Below are 5888 nucleotides of genomic sequence, written 5' to 3'. Positions count from 1 at the left end.
ACTATTTCTTAAAACAATATAACAAAAACAACCGTTTAAATATTATTAAAAATAAATTTACAAATAAGATATTGAGCTTCTGCTGCGATATACTTAAAAACCTATTTAATTTTTCCTTTTCAATGAATTTAAAAGCCTTAGATAGTTCAAGCTTTATATTCTATAATATATAGAATTCCTCTACAAATCTATGAACAAATATAAATAAAATTTCATACATTGACAAATTTTTCAAAATTAATATGTTCTAATAATTTCTGACATTCTAAAAGGTGCTCCTGGTGAGGCTCGAACTCACAACCTCCGCATTTCTCCGATACTATCATATAAGTACGGCGCGCTAACCGATTGCGCCACAGGAGCTACGCCTATAGTGGTATTATTCAGAATATAAACTCAAAAGACGCTTTGGTTGATTAAGCAATTGTACTTGCCTCATTGCAGTTTTTACTTCAGAGAATGAATCTTGTTGGCAATTATAAAGGGCATTATGCTGTTTAATAGTAGGTACATTTTCAATACAATACTGTGTGATAGTTATATATGTATAAACAAAAAATAAAAGACAAAAAAAAAATAGGTAAAACCATAGTTTTAAGTTATATTTTATTGCATTTTACTTACAAAAACTACAACATTCTGATTAAGTCTTTAAACTTGTATTTTAAAAATATTTTTTAAAAAATTGTTATTAAATTGTTTATATGATCAATCATCTTCAAAGTTTACAAATTAAGAAAAAAATATTTTTCAAAGCTTAGTAGATTATAAATACTCTTGTAATTAACATTTATATTTGTACATAAACTCATAAAATTACAAACTGCTTAAACGTCTAACTAATTGTTAAGTCTAACTGTAGTTCGCTACTATGTAAATTAATTACAAACTAAGTTTATCAAAATTACTAAATCAATTATCATTAAAAAAATAATTGTACACAAGTACGGATTTTTATAAAGATAATTGTAATTAAGTAATTAAAAGTTTTTCTGGCTTTTGTTTAGTTTGAAATAAAATTGTTTGAACAAATAGAGCTAGTTAAAGTATTGACTAAAAGTTTAAATATTTTCTATAAATAAATACAGAATTGGCAATATCTATTTGAACACATATTTTCATTTGTTTTCAAGAAAATTCAAATAAAAACTTCTGTAAAGCTGAAATTACATACATTAAAATTAATAAAATTTACATATCATAGTTATTTTAAGTTAAGAAATTAACAAAATTGTCCCAAAAATGTTATGTTGTATACAAGTATAAACTTTTATACAGTGTTCAAAAAATGTTATACTTTTACCGGTATATTTTGTTAACTTATTAAGGGCAACATTTAGTTTGATATATTAGTAATAACAATATAAAAGTTAAAGTTTTTAATTAAGCATAAATATCATAAGTTGGGTAAAATTCAAAAAATATTACAATGATTGGTTGTTTATAAAAGATTAACAGATTAAATTCAAAATAAAAGCAAACCTTAAAACCTTAATGTTTGTCGAGACTTTATATGTATTAAAACCATAACTTACTAGCTTTAAAGAATAACTATCAAACCATTAACTCTGTATAAAAATTATAGTTTTAGAGCTTTTTTAATAAATACAAGTTTTAATTTATTATAAATTAACGATTACTTTACAGTTTGTTGTAAATCAATAATTTAACTATAATGTTATAGGTAAAAAACAATTAACGTTTAAGTTTACTTTTAAAAAACAATTATAGTTTAATATATAAAAAGAGAATTAAGTTTGTTTGTTTGTTTTTTATAAGTGTATAAGAATCTTTTCTAGCTATGTTTATAAAAAGTGAAAAAAACTATTTCTGTAGCGTAAAAAATATAAATAGAAGTTATGTTTAATTTGTTACTGTGCGTTCAATAAAACAATAATAAAGTGCAATAATAAACTATGATAACCGATCCGTATTTTTTTCCGAACAAGATTCTATAAAATAACTTTGCGTACTAGTTTATAAATAATCAACGTGTTTTAATATTTAAACTATATTTTATACAAAAACAGATAAGCTTATTAAGATCAACTAAAGTAAAACTTTATTTTTGTTTTTAGTATTGAATCAGTGAAATAAATCAAATGTGCTTTTAGTCTTTTATAAATGAATGAATTAGGTATGAAAAAATTATGTTTTAACTTGATTTAAAGTTGTACTTATATTTAAACAAATATTTTGTTTTCAAGAAGTTTGATATAGTTATTACTACAATATATAAAGTTTTTAAGATATTGCAAAAGCTAAATTACCATTTAAAAATAAGTACTATATGAAAACTGTTATTGTATTTTTTCTAATTGAAAGCTAAATGTTAGTTTTATTTCTTTAGAACTTATTGAGAAGCTTGGTTAATTTTTGAATTAACGTAAACTTAGACTTACTTAAAAGCGTAACAAAACTGTTTTTTCAAACGATTTATAAACATTTTAAAAAAATAGTGTTACTTTAATTATATTTAAATTTTTTTTGTTAAAAAGCAAAACATTTAGAACTGTATCAAATGTCTTTATGGTATTTTATAGAAATACATCTAATAATTTACAACATGGAAAAAATTAAAAAAAAACCTAGCTTAATAAAATAATTCTAAAAATCATGTAGCATCGCATATTATAATGTGTTTTTTTAAAACTATTAAATTTTTAACTTTTGAATTTTTAAAAAATATTGTTTATGAGTTTTAATTATTAGAATTGAATATTTTCATCATTGAAATTTAAAATTTTAATCATTATTTTTGTTCAATAAAATTTTTAGAATTTACAATTTATACGTTTATTATAACTAACTAAATAGTTTCTACAATATTTTCTTAAATCTACAAGTATACACTGATTATTTTGATGATTTAAAAATGTTTTAAATACTTTTTTTTTTAGATAAAAATTATTTGTGATGCTTTTATACTCCCCTTTCGCGTTACTACTTATACAAACAAACTTATCAGTATATTAGTCTTATATATTGCAAAATTATGATTTTGTTTAGTTTGCAAAGAGCACATAATAAACTGAATTTGTTAAAAAAATATAAAACATAACTAAAACTAACAAAATCCAAAAAAAAAATGTTTATACTGTGTCAGTTGATTGATTATACATATTTATAAATGACAATAAACTACGTAAAAGTAATTTCAATTTACATAAGTTTTTAAAAACCTAAAAAAAACCTCAATGCTAAATTTAAATTAAACTTTTTTAACTGTTAAAATAATATTTCTCACCATAATTTATAAACTTAGATTTAGTTCATTAACTTTAAAAGCTAATTTATTATTAAAATAAAATGAAACCCTTATTTAAATTCAATGAATTTACTAATACACTTGAAATATAAGTATATTTTTATTTTATAGAAATTAAATAAGTATAATGTTTATACAGTTTTTAAAATTATAAATTTGTCTATAAAAATTGTTTTAAAAGCTTGTATACTTAAGTTAAAAATAACTTTAAGCATTTTTTTAAATTTGTACTGTTAACTTTTTAACTAATTGAAACTAAAAGTTTTTGAAATTGTACTACGTGCTCTAAACCACTATTAAACAGTTTATAATAATTTAAAGTATGAATTAATATCTATTTATAGTTGTAAAAACTATTTATAGTTGCATTATTTTAGCTACGTATTAAAAAGATTAATATAATTTTTATCTTAGGCATAAACTTTTTTTTATCAAATTTTTGTTATCAAAATTTTTAAAGGTTAGAAATTACCGACTTTAAAAATACAAAACTGCAAAATATATGAAATTCTGTTTCTGTTTAATTTTTTTTTGTTGTTACATTCAGTTTTTTACATTTTATCAGTTAAAGCATTATTTTAGCTATGTATTAAAAAGATTAATATAATTTTCATCTTAGGCATAAACAAGTTTTTACCGACCTTTCAACTATTTTAAATTATGTTAAAGTATTTAAAGTTAAGTCTTTCATAAAAGAGTTTAAAAACTTTTCTCGGAATTTTTGTTATCCAAATTTTTAAAGGTTAGAAATTACCGACTTTAAAAACACAAAACTGCGAAATATATGAAATTCTGTTTCTGTTTAACATTTTTTGTTGTTACATTCAGTTTAAGGTTAATCTACTGTACAAAGTATAAGAAATTTTTAAAGTAAAGCAAAAGGTATAAGTTATTTAAATTAAAATGTAGCTTCAAATATGTAAGCATATAAAATATTCAAGTAAACGTTCAATGATTTTCTTATTAAATAAACTGGTTTACATTAATTAGTTTAAGATAATTGTTTTTTAAATATAGTTTAGTCACTTAGTTTATAAATGATTGAAACTGTATTTATTGACTTTTAAAAGAAAGTTTTTCGATTTACAAATCAGTTTAGAAAGTACAGTACTTATTTATTTACTTAAGAATTGTTTATTTATAAAACTTTAACTGCTGAATGTTGGAGTTGGTTTTAAAACTTTTTTGAAATGATAACAAATAAATGGTGTTTTTAAGTTTTGTTTATTTATCAACTAAAAAAATTGATTTCACACTATAAATATGATGATTTTGTTCTTATTTTAGCAGTTCTATATTTTCACTTACTTACTTACTTCTTATAAAAAAGTTAATATGAAGTATTTTATTGTGTGCTTGGTTGTTGCATTCATTATTAATGGTGGTTAGTTGAACTTTATTGATGATACACGTTAAGAAATAATTTTAAAAGAATAAGTAAAAAATAAATAATGTATATATTTTAATTGTTCAAGTATAAAAAAACTAATTTAAGTTTCTTGAGTACCTTAACTTTTTACATTATAGACAAAACAAAAACAAAATATTTTGTTTTATAAAGCTACTAACTTATCAAAGCTTAAAATCATTGTAAGTTAAAATTTTTTATTTAAGAAAGAATAAAAGTCAGTATTACTTAGTTAAATGAAATACTGTTAAACTTATTCGAAAAACTACATACATTGAACAGAGCTTTTAGAGTTTTTATAGTTTTTTCTTATCTTTATAAAATTGAAAGTTATTTACAGGTCACTCATTGAAGTGTTACGAGTCGCTTTCTTGTACTGAAGATGATAGAAAACTTAGTGCTGTCGTTCAACCGAAAAACATTAAAAGCTGCTTCGTTATGGTTGAGATAGGTAAATTGAACATGTTATTTAATAAGTTTCATTACAAATGGTATATGAAGTATTGCTAATTTATTAAATTAGGTAAACCTGGGTTTTAATTTTTTATTAAAAAACAAATTACAACTTCACGAAAGTTTTTATTTAATGAAACTAATATATTTGCTCTTAAAACTTTTAAAAGATTTAATAAAAAACTTTTATTAGCAATTAACTGTTTCTTGTTATATTTATTTGTTTAACATTGTAAACCTTCGTAAGTTTGAGTAACTTTAACCATTATACAGTCTAAATTGTTTTATCTTTTATTTTCGTTAATAATAATTACTTATAGATGTAAACGGTGAATATAAGAATTGCATAAGAAGTGGCCAGCCTGAAGGTAAAAGTGAAATACAAATTGGTTGTGTTGAAATGCAAGATGTGAAAATTTGTGGATACGATTGTGAAAAAGGTAAAAATATTTGTGTTGAAATACTTAAACAAAAAACATGTTTAAATCAGGTAACTTGAAAACTTATTTTAATAAACGTATATAAGAAAATTAAAATACTTGTTATTTTTACTATTCAAGTTTGTAATTGCTTATATAAAGTTTTAAAACTGTTTTTGAACTCACAAAAATAAATAAAAGAGTTTCAGTAATATTCCAAGTTGTAAACTAGGTAAAAAGCTTAATATTGAGTTTTAGTTTAATAAAAGTATCTTGATAGTTTAAATTTAGTTTTTATTTAGGCTGACCAAACTGTAACTTTGTTATATTTTCTAAGTGA

The 5888-nt window shown here is 21.2% G+C and overlaps 1 non-coding gene across 1 annotated transcript; it reads right to left on the bottom strand.

Annotated features, from left to right (window-relative positions):
• Nucleotides 1-273: 273 nt before the first annotated feature.
• On the bottom strand, nucleotides 274-363 carry Trnai-uau (transfer RNA isoleucine (anticodon UAU)). The gene is given in 2 exon segments: nucleotides 274-309; nucleotides 326-363. It is a non-coding gene; the product is annotated as a tRNA-Ile (tRNA).
• Nucleotides 364-5888: the final 5525 nt, after the last annotated feature.

Source organism: Thalia democratica, unplaced genomic scaffold (genome assembly GCF_965202585.1).
Source record: "Thalia democratica unplaced genomic scaffold, ktThaDemo2.hap1.1 HAP1_SCAFFOLD_228, whole genome shotgun sequence".
In the NCBI taxonomy this organism is placed as follows: domain Eukaryota; kingdom Metazoa; phylum Chordata; class Thaliacea; order Salpida; family Salpidae; genus Thalia; species Thalia democratica.
The sequence above is the reverse complement of the archived record's forward strand: the minus strand, read 5'-3'. Positions and strand labels throughout refer to the sequence as shown.